Source organism: Meriones unguiculatus, chromosome 17 (assembly GCF_030254825.1).
Source record: "Meriones unguiculatus strain TT.TT164.6M chromosome 17, Bangor_MerUng_6.1, whole genome shotgun sequence".
NCBI classification, from domain to species: Eukaryota; Metazoa; Chordata; class Mammalia; order Rodentia; family Muridae; genus Meriones; species Meriones unguiculatus.
In genome coordinates, this window is record NC_083364.1 from 45,787,611 (window position 1) to 45,808,616 (window position 21,006).

A 21,006-nucleotide genomic window follows, 5' to 3' on the forward strand; every position below is an offset into this window, starting at 1 on the left:
GGACAAATCCCTCTCGTGACATATTAAGCTCCCTAAAAAGTACGACTTCTTATTTTGGCAGGGATTCTTTTTCTTTGTAGTTGAAAAGCCATTCTTTTTTTCCATCTTAGTCCTTTTAAGGAATTCTTTTCAGGAATCTATCCTTGGCTTCCTGCTGGCCTCCGGCCTCACCCCCTTCCTCCCCTACCCCGCCCTTGCCTGACCAGTATTTGTTAGAATTTGGCTCTGGGGAGTACTACGCTGAGTGACAAATGGATGAAGATGAAGGTTTTATTGAAGCATCTGAACTGCATTTAATTTTCCGTGTTGCTTTATTCCTTCCAGCTCCCAGGATATTGAATTTTGTGGGCTCCAGTTGGGTCGTCAGGACTCCAGGCGTTTAGTAATAAGAAACATAATCTGCTTTTTTTTTTTTTTCCGGTAGGATAATAAATCCTCATTTATATTAAGGGCAGCTCTGAAGCCGACGGTTTGACGCGGTTATTGGGTTATTTATTTATTTATCCTGTAGGAACACGTTCCCCTCGGAGTGCTTAGCGCCGCTCCGGCCTCTCGGGTCGCCGGTCCCTCCCCACCGCGGGGCTCCCGCCCGCTCGGACAGCCCCCGCCGGCGACCACGACACCCGTCCCCCCTTCCCCGCCGGCCCTCCCTCCCTCCCTCCCTCCCCCGGCGCGCCAGACGGCGGGTAACCGCCGCCTCCGCCGGGGCACCCCGGCTCCGTAGGCGGCGCGCGGCAGACACCTGCTTCTCACTGGCCGCCGCCGCTGCCCCTCACCCCGCAGTCGCCGCGACCATTGGCCCCGGGCCGCCGCCCGTCATCCCACCCCCCGAGCCGCTCTCCCAGTCCCGCCTCTCTCCTCGGGTCATTTAAGTTTATCACAAATAAATAAATAAAGGAGGAAATAGAAATGCGTAGAAAGTAAAAGCCGTCGGGAGGGGGCGGGGACGTGGAGGAGGAGGCGGAGGTGGGAGGGGGTTAACGGAGGAGTAAACAACCAAACTTGATCGTCTCTGTTTTGACCAATCAGCGATCACTACAGTCCGGTCTGACGGCCTCTGTCGACCAATAGTTTTCTGGCTCTTGGATCACTGAACAACGAGCGCTGACTGGCCTCTCTTCACTGGGCGCTGGTGGGCGGTAAGTGTTGGGACCTCGGACCAATAGGCTGTTAGGACCGTTCTGAGTGACGTTTTCCCGTACCAATCGGTGTTTGAGATAGCGGATTGGGTGTCCCCTAGGCCAATCAAAGAGGACAGAGATGAGGGAAGGGGCAGTTAGGGGCGGGGCCGCGGGAGGGAGGAGGAAGAGTGCATTTTGTTTATGGGCGGCACCCTCACGAGGGCCGTCCAGTCGTTATTGGTCAGCTGGAGCGCCGAGTGGCATGAGATCCGCCCAATAGCAGGGCAAGCTGGAGCTTCGCGGCTAGAGGCGCCCAATGTGGGCCTTCTGCCGAAGAAGTAGGGGCGGGGGGAAGTTTAGGAGTTGAGGAAAGAAGATTAAAGAGCGCGAGGAGGTAACGCCAAAAACTCTAATTTGTTGTGGGGCGGGCGTGAGGGAGGGGTGTGTGCGTGCCGAGCGCGGCCGGGCGTCTGCGAGTCGCCGGGAGTCGGGGGAGGGGTGGCGGGCCGCCGGGGAGGGGGCGGGGTGGGGCCGGGGCGCGAGTTCCCAGCCGCTGCCCCGGGGCCGCTGCCCCGCCCCGCGCGCCCTTCCGCGCCGCCCCTCCTCGCGCCCGCCCGCCCGGCGGCCTCGCGCGACCCCGCGGGGGAGGGTCCCGTCGCTGCCACCGCTTCCCGTGCCTCCTCCCCGCGCCTGGAGCCGCGGCTTCCCAGAAGAGGAGCTGAGGGGCACCGGCCGGGGCTCCCGAGCTGTCGGCGGCGCCGCCTCCCGCCCCTCTCCCCTCCCTCCCCCCCCCCTCTCCCCTCCCTCCCCCCCCCCCCTCTCTCGCTCTCTCTCTCTGTCTCTTTCTCTCTCTCTCTCTCTCTCTCTCCACCTTCCGCCCGCGCGGAGGACGGCTGGCTTCGGAGGAGGACGCGGTCCAGGAGCGGGCACGCGCCCTTACTCAGGGGGGCTCGGCGAGGGAGGGACCCTGCCCTCTCTGGCCTTTGGACCACTTCGGAAACATTTAGAAAACAAACCAAAGAAATGTTAACGCTCTTTCATACCTTGACATAAAGCAAAGCAGAACGAAAATAACCCAAAGCACCCCAGCCCTCCCACCCCCCCAAATATTGGGGGGAGGGTTGCTGAAGTTCAAACGTGGCCCTCTTAAGTGTTTTCATGCGTTTCTCCGTGTTTGGCTCTCGGGGTCCCCTTCAGCCCCTCCCTTTCCCAAGGATGCAGAAGAGGCAGGAGGCAGGGATTTCATAGAAGTTGTATTGATAAACACACTTGCACAAGCATATGTTAGGCGCGCACACAGACTATAAACATTAGCGAAAAACACAATATGGCGTACAGCTAAGCTACCTAGTTGGGTAATCCGATGATCTCTTACTCCGAACTGGGTCAAATGAGGTTGGAAGACGCATGACATCCTTCCACCAGAAATCTGAATGGGATGGGAAGAAATTTGGAAGCCTGCAGGTGTGTAGTACTATCCTCAGAATCATTGGCCCAGACTTAAGTTGAACGTGTTGCCTTTGTGGACAGTGAAAATTGCCTTTACTAGTTTTTAAACCACTGAAAATACCAAAATGTTACTAAAGAAGAATTTTCTCACTCTGTGGACTTGTGGGATTTTCTGCTGATAAAAAAATTGAGAACATACTGTAATTTCAAGTGAACTGAGTTACTGCTGCAACGTGTTGCTATTGAAAAACTTAAAATATCCAAATACAATTTGGAAAATAGTGAAAGCTCTGAATCCAAGGAATCAATGACTTCTTAAAATTTCAGAGGATTATTTGCATTCCTGGTTCAGCTTCTTGTCTCAAGGACCTTTTTAAATATTGTGGGAATAGATCCTACCCTCTGGGCGTATCCACAAAGTGTGACAAGTCAAGATCTGACGACATTCTGTATTTTTCCTTTACAATTTACTTCTGGGAAAAGGAGATAAAACCAATCAACCAACCAACCAACCAATATATAAATCACTGATTCTCAGATCCTTGCACAAAGTTCATACACAGGTAGTACATGGTGATAGTTCACGGTCATGTCCCAAGAAAAGTTTTAGAATTGTCGAGGACTCACTGTGCTCTGGTGTAAAATCCTAAGACTGGGCTTGTGATTTCCACTGAACTCCATTTGCAGAGCTTTGAGTTTGAGGACAAATGGTGCTGAAGTGAACAGGTGAGGAGAAGAAAGTGGAGTTTTCTGCAAGTGTCTGAGCTACACAGTGAGACAATCAGGCGTTTTTGGTTTTGCTTGCAGGTCTTAGATGAGAGAAGTACAAGTGTTTGAGGTGTGAAGATCAGGTGAAGGGTACACTGCCCACCAGGCTCCAAAGCAATAATGCCCTTTCCTTATGCACCTCTAATGTTACTAGGCTAGAGAAGGAAGCTTAAAAAGTATTAACTTGTATCCATTTCCTGGAAGCTGTCTTTATATTTTTCTGTTTAGGTAGCCCTACATTTTGGTACTATGACTACAAAAAAAAAAAAAAAAAAAAAAAAAAAAAACAACAAACCAAAAACAGGCACTGGAAGACAACATGAGATGAATGCAATGATAGAGAAAAAGAGAACATTTTTACCTGAGGGCTATAATGGGGGTGTTTAGGCCTTAGATGTGATGTTCAATTCTTTCCTAGTTAGGTGGGAAAGTTTTGAGACACATAGCCTACTCCTGTTTGCCTGTAAGCATTTGACTCTTTGATATAGGAAGAAGATATAAGAGAAAAGCATTTTTAAGTGAATTATTTTTTGTGTCATTTTCAGATTTTTCAGAAGACTTTTTAGACAAATTGGACTTCCTAGATAAAAGTGTAGACTGAATAACTAGGTCATTTTAGAAGAGCAATAAGAGCTGCAACTAAATTCTTGTAAATGATTTATAACATAAATGAATTTTAAATTATTTCAGATATCTTCAGGATAAGGGGTCAGGAGCAACTTCTTTAAAACATTTGGGATATGGAAGTGAACTTTTATATTCTTAAATAAACATGGTTTTTACATGGATGGCGACATCATCATCTCTTGGAAGACAGTTCTGGATACTTGGGAAGAAACAGTGGAGCAAAGGGGAAATTGTTGGTCTCTATGGAGCTTACATTATTATGTATTACACTTTGTATACTCCACATTGCTAAGAGACTTTTTTTTAAAAATTAAACTTAAAAAATCTAGCAGCTTTTGTGTTTTAAAAACTAATTTTTAAAGAGCCTATCAAGTTTGAAGGTATAGAACTTGTTTATGATTCCCAAATAATTAGACAGGAAAAATGTTCTGTGTCCAGTGGGAGCCTGGGCTTTGTCGGGTACTCTGCTGGGAAGCTCAGGGCCCCTCTAGCAGGAAACCTGAAGTGCACACTCCAGGACAGAAAAGGGTGAAGCACAGGGTCAAAGGAGCCTGATGACTAAAGGAGCTCAGGGTGACTAAACCTGAGACATGGAGCAAAGAAGGTCCAGTCTGACTTGGACAAGGTGGCTGCTTCTTGAGCAGCTAATAACAGAGGCTCCCTAGGAGCTCTGAAAATGAGAGGGGCAGAGGCAGGAGCCTGCCTTGTCAGGGTGGACAAAATGGGTGCTTCAGGAAACAGGCACTACAGGGGCTAAGGGGCCCTAGACAGATGGCAGCAGTGATCCACACTGTCATGACTGTGAATCTAAGAAGCCGAATGGGCTAGCAGCACAGTGGCTGTCTGATTAGCAGTTAAGCTCCAGGAATCCAGTGCTGAATTCTTTGCGGAAAAGGGGAGTCCATCCTTCTGCAGAATAAATGTTGAATCTCAGCCGTTTGTGGTGAAACAGATGATGCTGGCCCATTTATTTCCTGTGAAAACAGGGACTTATAAATTTTGGGCAGTGGGAGGGGTTTTGAGGGTGGATGTCTTCGGTTGGATTGGGCTAGGAGTGCCAGGGATACTTCATTTACATGTAACAACACAGCCCTATCTTAAGAGGGGTAAAACAGTACTTAATTATGCTGTATTGGGGGAAGAACTCCGGGTATAGTTAAAGGTCATTGGTTGAAAGCAAAGACAATAGGACATCCCAATAGCATAGGGTGGGTATTTCCAGGAATCCCTAGGTGCTTGCTGAACAGGTTTCTTATCAGAAAAGGGTCTGGCCCGTAATTGTCTATGAGTGCAATGTGACTTTCCTTAGAGGATCTGGGGTTCCCCAGTTCAGGCAGAAAGGGAACCCAGCTGAGAAAGGGAGACTGTCATCTTGTAGGGAGCTCAGAGGCTATCTGAAAATTCCAGATTGTACCTTAATAGCAGAGTCTCATTTTATTTAAGTTATCTGTACTCTGTAAAATTTCAAAAAATTGTTGACAGATAGGGGTTTTTAATTTTTCCTGATTTTGATCATGTCTTTGGAATAAATAAAACGTTGCTTTATAGTAAAATCTTGTGTCTTCACATTTACTGCAAAATTCCTATGTAGCGTTGTCTGGGTAGCAAAACTGATTTAAAAAATCCATTAAAATACTTATTAATTTTTTGCTTAGGATTTATCTTAGGAATGTACCTGAAAATTCAAGTATCTCAGTTTTTTGCAGTTGTAGTTTTAGCAAGGGAAAATGAAACTTGTAACTTACAAGTGACATTAAAGAGATAGAAAGAAGCCTCTAAAAAAAAAAGCTATGTTTTTAACCCTTTCTTTTCAAACTCCAAATTCACTTAATTGACACATCTCTTAATAAACGTTTACAAAGTAAGAGCACTATAGAAAAACTTCAGCATTATTTTAATTATTTTGTCTGTAAGTAGAAAAAAGGCCTAGGTTTTAACAGAAGGAATCTTGGTGCCTGGTTCAATGAATATGTGATTGAATTTTAAGTTTGTGGCTTTAAGTAGTGAGAGCATTGCCTTTCTTGAACTTGATTGATATCTCTCAAATGACAGGTTCTGATTTTCATTATTTTTCTCTGTTAGTAACAAGTCTGGCTTTGTTAGTGTTGTATAAGTTTACTCCTTACAGGAGATAGATTTTATTGTATAGAGCCCACCCCATTTTCTGCTGTTGAGGGTTTGGCTCTTCAGGCCTGCCTTAGATCTCTAAGCTAATACGTGTGATAATCAACCATTTTTAAAAAGGCAACATACTACATTTAGAGCACCTTGTGATTCATCTACAGAGACCCCTGTAAATGAACAGCTCACATCAGAATACTGAAGAAGAACTAGAGACTCTTAATATAATAAAGTTCCACCTGATTTTTCTTGTAGAAGAATGGTTAAAAGGAAGTTGAAGACTAAGATTTCTTATTTCTGTTAATAATGGTTGATCAGTGTGTGTATATATGTATAAGCATATGTTTACAGATGAACAGATTAAGAATGGAGACTTATTTTAGTGTTGGATAAACCCAGTCTTGCCCTGTGGTTCTTGACATGGAATGTTTTCAATGCTACCAAGTGATTTTGTTTGACACAGTTTGTTAGTTACCAGAACTTTCTTGTGAGCAACATAGAGAAACACAAGCTAATTAAATCTTTGTAAATTTTATAATACTTTGGGCTAAGATGTTATTTTGGAAGTTTTAAAAGCATGATTATGAAGCAGTGCATAAAATGAATGAAAACTAAATGGGAAACTCATGGACTGGAGTCTGCATAAGATGTTTGAGTTTCAGAGTAAGATGGTCTTAGTACAAAAGATAAAACCTTGACATGTGTCAAGTGTTTATGGTAATAAAATAAGCATGACTAATTGTATTAGAATTTGTATTTGTAAGGTATGTCTAAGTGTGTGTACAGTGCATTTTAAGTCAAAATTTGGGGTGTTATTGGCTAGACATAGTAATTTCTTTGCCAGAGATACTAGGCTGTGTGAGGGCTAACCATCTGTCAGGCGATAGAGACAAAGAAAGGTTTTTTAATACACTAGTCTGAAATCTCTACAAACTTGTTTTGAATTGTATTGTCATTTTGTTTTGGCCTTCATACTCTGTGTTGAATATGTGCTGGGTCAGTCACCCTACTTTGTTTTATGAACAAACCACTCAAGGCCAGATAAGGTTATTGTCACAGCTGATGAGATCTAGAAGCAAGATAAAATAGGTTTTGATTTTGCTTTCATGTAATGATCAAAAACTCCCAAGTAGGTTGGCCACCCACTAGCAATTATTCAAATTATTTCAAACATGCTTATTTTTACCCACCCAGCCTCAATTTTGGGTGTTTTTTTTTTTTTTTTTCTTGCTTATAGATTCAAGATTTAAATTTAAGCCCATTCCTGAGCTGTTTGGAAGAAAAAAAAAAGTAGCAATAGGAATCCAGATTGCCTGTTTTAGGTACAATATGGTGTGATGTGAAATTGAAACAGCAGATTGGTGAGAAACTTCAGTTTCAAACAAATATAAACTAGTTTGTTTAGTGAAGTCATACACAAAACAGTCTCTATTGACAGGGCAACATTATTATTTTTTTTTCAGAAATTTCTACATTTTGAGGTTACCTTGGTTCTTTGGGTTCTTAGCAGCCTATTTCCAAAGCATCATGTAAGGGAGAGATGTCTTAATATTGCTGAATAGAATAATATACTTAGATATGGCAGGCCAAAGAATTATTTATAGAAGTGCTAATTATGTCAATAAAAATAGCAATATTAATACTGAGTGTCAAAATCCATTCTTGACAGTATGAAGTAAACATAACTATAGTCAAACAAAGCAGCCAGCCTGTCATTATTGTCAGCACATGAATATGGACTTCAGAAAAATATACAGTTTAGAGTTGAGTATACTGACTTAATCTCTTCAATTGCTTTTGACTTTTATTTTCTAAGGAAAAATTATTTAACAAAAGATTAAAAAGATTGGGATTTTTTGTTTTGAAATTCTTGGTGCCCATTATCTTGCTGTCATTGGTAAAATTCTTGAGATTTACTTATTTCTACTTCAGGGCTTTTAATAAATGATCAGAAATTCATTTTCTCTGTACCTATTGGGATACAGATTACCAATGCAAAGGGATCCATAATAGCCTGTAATGATAGACAAAACAAACAAAACCAGCCATCATATTTATATCTCTCCTCCCTTCCTCCCTCTCTCCTCTTCTGGTACCTCTATTCCCTCTCCTCCTCTCTCCTTTTTCCTCTTCTTTGCCGCTTTCTTGCCCAGCCTTCTCTCTCATGCTAAATGCATTGTTGGCTTTCTTTAGACATTAGAGATATCCTTTTCCATGGTTTCTACTTAAGGGAAAGTATATGTGTGTGTATATATAAATAAATATATGTATATGTGTGTGTATGCATATGTGTGTATTTATATACTTGATATAAAGTATATAAAATTATATGTAGTAGTTTTTACTTCTAGTCAGTTTTGGTTTTTTAAACATATTTTTGTAATGTTACATAATTAAGTAAAAGTCATTAAATCTAGAAGAGGGTTTTAAAAACATATGTTAGTATCTATCATTTCAATCCCTCCTATATTAAACTTAAGGCTTTTACTTTATTGCACATGGTCAAAAATCTGGATATAGAGTTAGTAAGAGGCTACTGTTGACTAGCTATATGAACTTGGGCATGTCCTATTATCTGTGATATATCAATTTAATGATATTGCTTTCAGGCATAGCATACTATAAATGTAGACACAGTATCAGTTACTTGTTATATTTTATAATTAGAAAGAATAAGTTTATTAGTTTGCATATTATTTTTCCACCAACTCACCCTGCCTGGTTCAGGAAGCTATATTAGTCATAAAAATTATGGTTGATTTTTTGAATCCAGCATAAAATTCCTTAAATGAAAGTTGGTAATAATAGAATGAGTTAGTTAACAATCATTTTCTGATTCCATACAATATATGTCTAGATTAATAGAAATATATCCTCAAGGAAGAAAGGTGAGTTTGGCTTTTATATCCCTACTTTAATGTAGATAAAATTTGAATAATTAAGATCCATGTTCATGTAGATCTTATGTAATTTGTAATTTTTAATTATTGCATTATAAGCATCCAGGGATAGATTTGCATAAGAGGAATGATAATAAAGGTAAAGAAATTTGACTATTTGTTTTAATGTAGAAAAGTGGAAAGAATCTGTGTTAGAAAAGCCTGAAAGTACTACACTGTTATGTATTGAAACACATAACTGTAATTCATGTGAAAAGAATTGGTAAGTCATTGTTTAATGATAACTTTGGAGTTTTCTTTCAAATTTTCAGTCATTGTCTTTAACTGACACACTTTTCTTTTGCTGATATGAATGCTTATGAGAGTTCAAAGCTATTAAACAGTACCTATTCACAAATGCAAACATAATTTGCAGAAATACATATAGTTCTGCATCTTTCATTCTTACACCCATCCATAGCTGTAGTGGTTTCTGGTTACTAATCTATAATATATTATAGTCATTTCATAGGGACATTTTCAGTAACTTTTCTAGTACGTTAGGTCATGCTAAACTGTTGTAGGTAATAGATGTTTCAAGAAAAAGTTGGATCAACCACTAGGATCAAAAATAAGTCAATGTGTACAAATGATGGAAAAGATAATTGTGATTGAGAGAAATATTTGGGAGTGCTAACTGAAATTCTCTACACATGTGCTAAGAATTACTGTGGATGTTTTCTAAAAATATTTGTGCCTGAAGAATAGCAGAATTTTTAGTGGCAGTCACATTGAAAGGAAAGTTAAGTTTTTATCCTTGTACAGAATTATGTTAATAAAAAGAACCATCATAACAGTTGTAGTCCACATTACTGAGTGTTTACTCTGAACTATGCAGGGCTTGTATCTGCATTTCTTTCCAGTTAGTTCCACAAGCCTATGAAACAGGTACCACTTTTATCCCATTCATAAATAAAACCAAGGCTAGAAAGGGAAATGATACTATTCAAAGTTACATAGCTAGTGTATAGCAGATGGGATTTCAAATTCAAATCCCACCTAAGCTATGATCACCAGGCCTTTATTGTGAGACCAGTGCTTGACCAAATTGGCACTGGTAAATTTATATAAAACATAGTAGGTTGGAGAGGGCTGGGCAACACTTGTAAGTAAGAGTAATAGTTTCTGTGGTTTTAAGTTTAAATTCTTTAGTCTAGAATTACAAATGTTGAGAGGGGATTTATCCTCTGGTTTAACAGTGAATGAATTCAGTAAGTGCCATCTGATTTGGTTTTAAGGCTAACAATGAAGTAATTACACATTAAAGCAGGGTGTAGTACTCAACCAGCAGAAGCGGGATAAAGGAAAGGTTAAAAAAAAAAAAAAAACTGGGAATACTAGGTTGAAAGGAAAACTAAATCAAACCAATTTGACTGTAACCAAGAACCAGGGATCATAAACATGGAAGGCCCAGGCTGGGCAGAAATCTACATTTAAACTGGTCCCACTGATTTCTAAAGGTCTTTGTGTTTATTTTTGTTATCTTTATCGTTAAAGTTGTTTCAGAAATCACAATCTAGCATTAACATGGACCACCAAGAATTTGCAATACAAAGACACTTTTTTTTTGTTTTTTTGAGAAATCATGATAATGCTAGCCTGGAGTTGGCAATAAATTTAATTGCATTGTAGAGAAAGACAAGTTAGTGCAATAAGGTGTGTTTGAGTGTTTATTTTTTGTCTCTCAATTTTGAACTGTTTCTGAAGGAATTTGTAAGAGCCTGTTTAGAATCCAGTTTTTATTTTTTTAGATATAAAATGTGATGTATTCGTTTTAAAAACTAAAAGAGTAAAGATTACATAACAAGTCCAATTTGCTATAATATACATATTGAAGATACATACAATCTACTATCTTAAAATTCTTTTTAAAAATTAATTTACTTATTCACTTTACATCCCAATTGTAACCCCCTGCCTGCTTTCCTCCCAGTCCCATTCTTCCTCCCTCTTTCCTCTATCCCTGCTCCCCTCCCCCTTAGAAAATAGGAGCACCCTGACCCTCCCCAGCATAGCAAGTGACATCAGGACTAAGTGCATCCATTTCCCCTGTGGCCTGGTGAGGCAGCCCCAAGAGGCCTAAGTGATCAGAAAGCATGCAGCAGAGTTCATGTGAGAGACTGCCCTTCTCCCCTTACTAGGGAACCCACAAGAAGACCAAGCTGTCCATTGGCTACATGTGTATAGGGGTCCTAGGTCCAGTCCATGCGTGGTCCTTGGTTGGTGCGTCAGCCTTCACAGGCTTCCATGACTTTCTGATGGCTATGAGAGGTGAAAGAACTTGATATGTTAACTATACTTAGTTCATTATGAAATTTAGCTTTTGATCTCTTTCATCTTATATTCACAATGTTTTAAACCAGGCTCTGCCAAGCTTATTATGGGATGCACTCTAGAAGTTTTATATGTAATTTTAATTTTTTGATGCTATAGCTAAAGGGAGGCTCAGCTTTATTTGATAGTATAATATATATAATAAATAAATTTCAAATTACCAGCTTTAGATAAAATCAGCGTACATGAGTTTGGATTATTTTGAATAGTCAATTCTTGTGAGTGAAAAGTAAAATATTTATATTAAGACAGATTTTTACTATGTAGTCATTGGCTGGCTTGAAACTTGCTGTGTAGACCAAGCTGTCCTTCAATGCTCAGAGTTTTGCCTTCCTCTTCCTCCTGAGTGCTGGGATTAAGACCTGTGCCATCATGGCTGGCAGTAGTAACTTTTGAAGTTAATTACAATTTCAGATAAGCAGCTGAGCCACTCATGTACCCTCTGTAAGATACAGCAGGCTTCCCATGCTTTTCAGAGATGCTGTGCTTGTTCTGCTGCATCTATACATGTTCAATTCTATCATCTGAATACTGAGAGGGTAATGAATTGCTGAACTCTCACTTCTTCAATTTTACTTTTCCCTATGATAGTATTTCAGATGTTTATTCATACTCTGACTTTAGCACATTAAGAAATAAAGTGCAATAATAATTTTGTATGGTTTAAATAGTTGTATCACTGAAAAGATACTGTGCAGTTAAAAAATTATTAACAGTCAATTCATGCATGGCAGCTTTTCTGTTCAGGTTCATTGTGAATGGCACTCTTGTGACATACTATGGTACATAGTCTTTTTAATGGCTATGGTGTTTGCATTTTACCATTCTTTATATAAAGAAGTCTTAAGGAAGTATTTGAAAACTTGGGCTCATAATAAAATTTCTTTTTCAGGAAAGGGGTTAAAAGCAAATTTCTTGTTCAGAAAAGGGGTTAAAAGCAAAGCATTACTATGTTGAGGAGGTAGGTCTTTTGAGCTAAAAATCAGTATTAAAAAATGGGCAAGGGGAGGAGGTCCTCCCCAATCAGTGGACTTGGAAAGGGGCAGGGAGGAGATGAGGGAGGGAGGGTTTGGGAGGGAATGAGGGAGCAGATACAGCTGGGATACAGAGTTAATAAGATGTAACTAATAATAATAAAAAAATGAGCAAGATTGTAGGCTGTTCTCATTCACATATTCTGTGTTACAGTTTCCATGTTCATTATAAAGCAAACCAAAGAGTTTAAGTGCCAAAACTAAATGGACATTATTATTATTATTATTATTATTATTATTATTTTTTACTTGTAGGTTTTCTTCCTCCACCCCTCATTTATCTTACTGAGTTTTGCGATCCCAAAGCGGACAGCTCTGGTGTAAAGTTAATTTTATGTTATTTGGTGTTTCAAGTTTAGTTTGACTCATTCCTAACTTCAATTATTTGGGATTCAGAATTTGAGAAAAGTAACATTTAGAATCATGCTACACTGAACTCTACCTTTTAAGGACAGATGGGATGCTTTGTTTATCTTTATATCGTTAGTGCTAGCTTGGTACTTGTCACACAGAAGGGACATTGTTGGACATGGTATTTTTACCTATATTTGATGAATATTTTGCATATTAGCTATCCATTTCCTTATTTTAACTAATTCTGCTTCAAATTTAATATCATAAAAATTGGCATTACCTATTATAAATGTTCTCTATGTTTTTCCATAGCCAGACTTCTTTATACATGCTTATGATCCCTCATCCTTTTAGCTACTTAATGAAATTCTATCCTGGCAGAAGTTCCAATAAAATTATATTTACTGTGATTCAGAAAAGAAATATATCAGATATATCAGATACCACCATCAATGGTAAAGCAAATCTACTTCGATCAATTCAGGATATTGTGTGGAATAGAGTACACAGAATTACATTACCTACCCGTTCAAGGATGAAACCCAAATTTCATATCCTACATGATTCCTATCTAGATAGTAGGACAATAAACCACAGTACCTTGTGCACTTTAGAGATGCAATTGAGTTTTTTGAACATTGTATAAAACTTTTAAATTCTTAAACAAGGAATGGTTCCAAACTTTCATATAATTAAAAAGTTTTTCACTAATTCCACTTTATTGTCTGTTTTAATTAGAAACTGGGTCAAGTTAAACACATAATCATTTGTGATATTCAGAGAGCAAGAATACAGTTAATCAAGGACAATGTGGAAGGATATATCGTGTAAACCATATGGGGGGTACGTTTGAACTTTGGCATAGTAGTTGGCATGCTTTTCACATATGCAAGACTTGCTCTTACATCTGGGAAATTTATTTGATTGCCCAAAGTTATAACTTGTTTTTGTTCTAACTGAAATTGCAGAAAATCGATTTGAAGTTGTGTTCAAAACAAAAGATAATTGTGACGTGGAATTAGTAAGAGTGGGATTCCATTAACATTTATATAAGATGGTTAGTAGCAGTAGTATATTTTGAGATCAGTTTTGAGAGTATCTGTAAACCACATCATTGTTTTTGTATGCTGTATTCAGCTCTCTGAGAAAGCTGCTGGTTTGAGGGAATACTTAAAATATTCTAACACACTTCAGATCTATAGACCCCAATCAGTCTCCCAGACTTCTGTCCACTTGAGGATTTAAAACCAAGCTGGCCCATAAGTGGTTTTTCAATTATGAAATGCTTCTCTTTCTGAACGAAATGACTGGTGAGGTGGGAACAACTGACATGGCACCTTGGGCAGGATAACATTATTCTGAAATTTTTCTTCCTTTAATTGGGTAAGCAATAAAGAAGAAAGTGCTCAGGGTACATCAGAGAGAACAAGACATTGGGGAAGAAAATTTGGGCTTCAGAAGTCTCTGGGCTCTTATGGTCATTTGTGTTAAGTATCCAAGTTTCCCAGACTGGAGTAGCTGAATGGCATCTTTTCTGTCCTCAAGGCTAAACAGAAGAGCAGAGATTGTTCTCCATGTGCCTTGGCAAGGAATTGACAGAAGATCTGCTTTTCACCCTTGCAGTATTTCTACCATTTAGGGTACTCCAGGAACCAGTGCTGAGAGCCAGTGACATAGCAACAAAAACTATCAGATTGCAGGATATGATAACAAGGGCAAGAGGGAGGTCAGGTGGGAAAATCAGAGTAGGCTCCTCAAGTTACTGTTGGCAAAAGTAAATGAAACTTGAATTTGAATAAAAAGAGAGAAAGATCACCACCACCAACAACAAAAAAAGTCAAGTAATGAATTTCAGATACTAAGAAACATCTTAGTTGAATAAATCAATGCATGAGTAAAAGAACATTGTCCTTGTTAAAATATGAATCAGTGAACTAAAAGGCCAAGAAATACATCAAAGCTCATAGAGAACAAAGATAAAACAAAAATCTTGAATAAAGATGGTCAAATCTGAAGGCTATTGAAATACAACTTGTGAGTGATGAGAACTACAAAGGGAAGAATTAGAACAAATAGTGTATAAATACTAAAGTACTAAGTATTAAAAAAACACTGAAATACTTAGCAGTCTGAGAATGACAAGAATCTGTGTGCTTTAAAGGGGTTTACTGATTTGTGGTCTTCACTGAAAGAAGGACAACACCTTTAAGGATACTACAAGAAAAATTCTTCATTGTAAAATGTGAGATAGGAGCTCCTAAATGGAAAGGGCAGATATGTACAGAAGGGGACAAGTTGCAATTTCCAGACTGCAAAGTCACAGAGAACATTTCCTATTAAACGCAAATAGGAAGTAATGAAACAGAACACATCTCATATAAAATAAGAATTATGCAAGCCAAAGTAAGAAACTTTTTTTAAAACATGAAACCAATAAACAGCAAAGAAAATAGTAAAAACCAAATTCCAAGGTTGGTTGTTCAGAAGGATCAGTTTAATAAACTGCTGTTGCTTTAGTTCACTAAAAACTGAACATTGATACAAGGTATCAATGATACAGATAACAGTTGGTATAAAAAGTAAGAAATAAAGATAGTAACTTAAACTATAGAATATAAGTAATTTTTATTTAACTTAAATTATTTGAGGCCGTGCAAAAGTGTTGGAATATTTTAATTTCATGTAATATTTTATTTTGCTAAATATTGTTCAAAAATTATAGTTGAATTATAGTTAAATTTTCTTATAGAAATCAATGCAAAAATTCTATTAAAGTACTAACAAATAATACCAGGATCAGATCCAAAGAATATTAGAGTAGGGCTTAGAGGATTTATTTAAGTAGAAATGAAAATAAAACTAAATAAAGGGAAATATATATGCTAATTGATTACACTGATAAGTTTTATGTTTTAAAGAAAACATATTATCATTTATTTTTTATTTTCCTATGACAGTGGCCTTGAAAGCTATAAGTTGTCCTCTAATAACCACTTTAGCTATATTATATAAGGTTTTAAATAATTTTTTCTATCTCCTTGATTGTTTGGTTACTTTTTATAAGGGGGTATTTTAAAAAACATGTAGCTTAGTTTTTTAGATGTTTTGAAAACTAAAAATATTCTAATGATATTCTGTAATCAGAGGGAAAACAATCTATTTTCTAAAATAAACACAAATATTAGGATATTACTTATTTCTTATTTGGACATATTGATATGAACAGGACAGTATATGGATATAGAAAATGTTCTTTTATTTATTATTTATTTCTTATGGGAACAGGTTCTTACTCTTTAGCCTAGGCTCCTCAACATTCTAAAATTCGTGTTTTTTTTATCTGCCATATTTTTTTAAAGATTTTATTTATTTATGCATATTAGCGCTCTAAGAGGGCAGTAGAGGTGTAGGTGGTTGTGAACCACCATGTGGTTGCTGGGAATTGAACTCAGGACTTCTGGAAGAGCAGCCAGTGCTTTTAACCACTGAGCCATCTCTCCAGGCCCTATCTGCCATATTTTTAAAAGTGAAATTTTATAATTACTACTTGCAAATGTGTGACTAGGTAAACCTCAATATCATGCTGGATTTGTCTCATCATTGTTTTGCTCTGCATTTAATTATTAAGATACCCCTAAATTGTGCATGATTGTAACTCAGGGTTCATTTTCATTTGTACATAAATGGGTGAATAAGTCACAGTATATTTATCACCTGTCTTTCTGTTGAACATTTAAGCTGTTTCTTACTGACGTTTTCAAGTATTTTTTTTTTTTTTTTTTGTTATGCACTGAGATTGAAGTTACTGTCTTCTTGATGTGAAAAGTTTGATTATTACAAGTGGTTGTCATTGCTTTTCTGAAGTCATGTCACTCATTTGTACTGCCGCTCATGGTACACATTGCATTCCTGTTCATCTTTATCCCTTTTGTCTTACAGTACTGTCAGATTTTGAAATTTTGCTACCTCCATGAATAAAATACATCCCATTTTGGACTTGATTTGAAATTTTTTATATACCAATTTGGCTGTGAACACGTTTTGTGTTTGTTTGTTTTGTTGTTTTTTGTTTTTGCTTCTCCCCAATAGAAATGATTGTTCACACTTTTAGCTGTTTTTTAAAATTTGGCTCTTATTGATTTGTGTAAGTTCTTTATATATTCTAAATTCCCTTTCTGTCTCTTGATTTGTATCTTGTCTTTTTATGATTAGTAGAAGTATGTTCTCTTTCTGTCTCTTAATAAATTATTTCCCAAACTTTATTTTTGTACATTCTGTTGTAGAAATGAACTTAAAATAATTTCCTAAGAGGAAGCATAGTTCTGGGGACATTTGTTGTATGCTCTTGTCTTTTCTTCAGTAATTTGCCTTACTGCCTTTTATATGATGGATGAATGTCTATTTCGGGAAAGCTCTTTTTTTTTTTTTTTTTTTTTTTAACTGTGTTCTTGATTTGACTGTTCCTGTACTTAGCAACACATATTTTTTGTTACAGTTAATAAACATTTATAATAAGTATTTATGTATTTAAGAGAAAATGGCTAAGAAGTTATGTTTTAGATTTTCTTTTCCTTGAATATTAGTGTTTTCTCACTGCATTAGATAAACTGTGGTTTTTAAAAACACGTTTATATGCACACACATATACATACACATACATAAAATTTAGTTGTCAGTGCATATATTGTGATATCTGAAACTTTGTTCAAAGCAACTGCTTAATTTGATTTCTGTCTTGATGGTGCCAGTCTGTTAGAATTAAAAGCTAAAAGCAATAACAAAAATGTAATATGAATTTTACAATACTTAAACTAATTCACTTAGAAAACCAATTTCAATCTATTTATACTGATTTCAAGTGATATAATAATTTCTTATATACTACATGTATATGTTAATTTAGCAGTTATTTTTTAATCTAAAGGTAAGCTAGTGAATTGGACCATATCCATTTTGGATCATTATTATAGAGTTGATAAATATTATAAATTTTAGTTCCAGTTTAAATGGTTGACATGCTCAGGGTCTTTTTGTTTTGTAGGGCTTTGAGTTAATTTTATACCCATTTTAAAGATGAGGAAGGCCAAGAGTACTTGAGTTTCTTGGATCCTAGTATATGTTCAGATGGCATTTGCTTATAGTGCTAATTAATTTCTCATTCTTCAATAAAACTAAGTCCATGATACTTATCAACTTCAGCTTTTCCTCCATCCAGTCCTATAGAGAAATTTTAATTCAGAATATGCTGCTCTGGCAAGAGATCATAACCAAGGACCTTCTAGGTCTTTGTGATCTGGCTGACAAGAGATCACATCCAAAGATCTTCTAGGTCTGTGTGATCTGGCTGGAATACAAACACTCCTTTAATCTAGGAGCCAGAGGCAAGCGGATCTGAGTTCTAGGCCAACCTGGTATAGAGCAAGTATCAGGTAAAGAAAATCTTAGGCCCAGGAGTGGTGGTACATGCCTTTAATTCCAAACAGTGAAGGTAAAGTTAGTTTGTAGAAGGAAGTACCCATGTTTGAAAGTGATGTCTAATTGAGTGACAGAAAAGTTGTTGAATCAGAGAAAGATTTGACAGACTAGGATATGCTCAACTTCATGAGAAGAGAGAGGGAAGGGAAGCTACTTAAGGAGCAGAGAGAAAGAGAAGAAGAGGGAGAGGGGGAGGGAGGGAGGAAGGAAGGGAGAGAGAGAAGAGAGCAAGACAAACCCACTGAGAGAGAGAGAGAGAGAGAGAGAGAGAGGCAGTTTTACTGGGACATTAATAGGTTACAGAGAGATAGAGAACTCAGGTGAAGACCAGTGAGCCTGGAAAGGAGCCAGGAGATTAGAGCAGATTGCTTGAGTTGAATTGCAGAGCAATTCAGTGGCTTAGAGAGAAACCAGATTGAACAAATCAGTTTGGAGAAGAATTTGCACCAGAATAGCTGACTTGAACCAGCTGGGCCAGAGCTTAGTAAGAACATGGGTGAGCTTCAGAGCCTGAAAACATTCTAGGCCTAGGTTAGACTATAGAGACTAGAAGCTTCCAGGAGTGGGCCTAGGTGAGCAGACAGAGGCACTAAGCCTCTGTGATGGCAATTAAAACAGGCAAATAAAAGTTCTTTTTAACAGTCCTAGTACTAGAAATATTTATTCTAGGAAACATCAAAGCCAATTTTGAAAAGGAGTAGAAAAAGAAAAAAAAATCTTGTAATAAAGAAATTTGTAAATTGCCTTGGAAATTGTGGGTTGAATGGATGGGTACTGGGTGGATTGTATATGTGGCATACATCAGATCTTAGTTGGTATTTAGCTTTAGCTAGTGGAACTTCTCTCACTATCATTTGCCCTGCCCCCTTTTTTCAGGTATCCAGAGCTTATGTAACAGAATATTTGTTAGAGAATTGGCAAGTATTCTATTTACTATTTCTTATAATGAAACACTGACAATTTAGTCTGCTTCTGTTCTTAATCCTTTTGTGTTTTTAGAATAGGTACCTCTTTTGTTTGCAATTCTGTGTGTATTTTGATTTTAAAATAAATTGAATGGTCAGATAGGTAAACACTGCTTTATTAATAGGTCCCGTGTTAGCCTTTTTCTAGCCTGTTGCTCTAGATACTGATTGTTTAGTTACTTAGGATAGAGAGAAGGGTCTCTGGGTTATACTCAAAGTAGGTGCTCACAAAGGTATTAAGTTATGATGGCAAGGACCTGACCTATAACAAATGTTTAAGGATTTCTTCTTTTTTGCTGGTTAGGTGTCTTAGGGTAATGGAAATTTGAGGAATAAGAAGAAAATCTATCCCTAACCTGGACAAGGTGCCTTTGAAAGAGGAATATGATGCTGTGATATGCATATCTACTGCATAATGCAGGTCATTTGGAATAGAACAATCATAGGATTTTAGGGGAAATCATGCCTAGGTTTTGACCCCTTGATTTGATCAATTCAAAAGTAGGTAGGTATTTGAAATTGGAAATCAGAGGAGGCAGAGATTGGAGGAGTAAGCTGTATTTCTAAATGATCTAGTGTTGTGAACATAGGCCTGTGTTAAGGTTAGAATTAGGAGGGGAGGAGGGCCAGTGGACACTCAGCTACTTAATAAAGTAATGCTTTAGAAATGTATTTAGTAGAAGTTCAGTAATATATATATATATTATATAGACATATTAACTAGGATGTGTAGCTATTTTAGGAATGTAGTCAGAAGAATGGAGAAAATCAACATACAGGAAATGTTAATGGCTAATACTCATTGGAAGAACAGAAACAGATTTTATGGAGAAACAGAAGTAAAAGCATGGAAGGTTGATGATGCCTTTTGATGGTATTAAAATTCAAGATCATAAATATAGTACTATACAGAGTAATAATTTGACTTGATTTCTTGAGATAAAAGATAATTTTGTTTGAGAAATGTTTTCATTTAAAAAAGAATTGTGAAGGCTGGATTGATGACTCAGTTGCTAAGAACATTTGCTATCCCAGAAAACCAGTGTTTAGTTCCCACCACCCATGTGAGGTAGCTCACAATGGCCGTTAACTACAGTTCCAGGAGGTCCAACACCCTTTTCTTGCACATACATATACTCTCGTAAACACACATACACATAAATAAATCTTAAAAAAAAGACTTTTGAACATGATACTTGCAAACACTTGCTGGAGCATATAGAGAAGATTATTTCCATCCATATTTTTTTTCAATCAGAAGTTACTAATAAGGGTCCAAATTTGAGAAGAAACACATGTTAGTAGTTAATTGCATGCTTCAAAACTTCAGCTAGGATTCACTAGTTATTTCACTTTTAAGTCCTCTGTCCTGTTATAAATTTGTCTCCTTTATATTTCACCTGCCAGTTTTTACTTTTTCTTTCATACTGAAAATTGAGAAAATTAACAATAGTTTTTTTTTTTTACAATTTCCTTTCAATCTAGATGTTTTAGGTAAACTTTTATTTGCTATATAACCAATTGCAATAGTCTCTGTCTTCACCATTTAAACTGAAAACTGAAGTGAGATTCTAAAAGCTCAGAAGAATTCTCCAAGGTCTGGAAAAAATGTAGCTTTATAAATATTTTAAAAAAGAATTTGATAGTATTTACTTTATATTCTAATTTAAAATTCCAGTACCTAAAAAGGGGAAAGTTTTCTTAAGTACATAAAAAGATGGACTACATGGGCTGTAAAAATAAACTTAGGTTTGGATATACTGATATTTAAAATACATGGTACAAATTGGTCCTCATATTATAGGTAGTTATTGAAATT

The 21,006-nt window shown here is 37.3% G+C and overlaps 1 protein-coding gene across 3 annotated transcripts in view; it reads left to right on the top strand.

Annotated features, from left to right (window-relative positions):
• The first annotated feature begins 1,475 nt into the window (after positions 1-1,475).
• The window catches only part of Zbtb20 (zinc finger and BTB domain containing 20), a 789,314-nt gene continuing 769,783 nt past the window's right edge, over positions 1,476-21,006 (top strand). For 2 of the 3 annotated variants that reach the window (XM_060370416.1, XM_060370411.1), the window contains exon 1: positions 1,476-1,515. The gene's annotated coding sequence lies outside the window, so the exon portion shown is untranslated. The remainder of the gene's footprint in view (positions 1,516-21,006) is intronic. The other variant, XM_060370414.1, reaches the window with a different exon arrangement.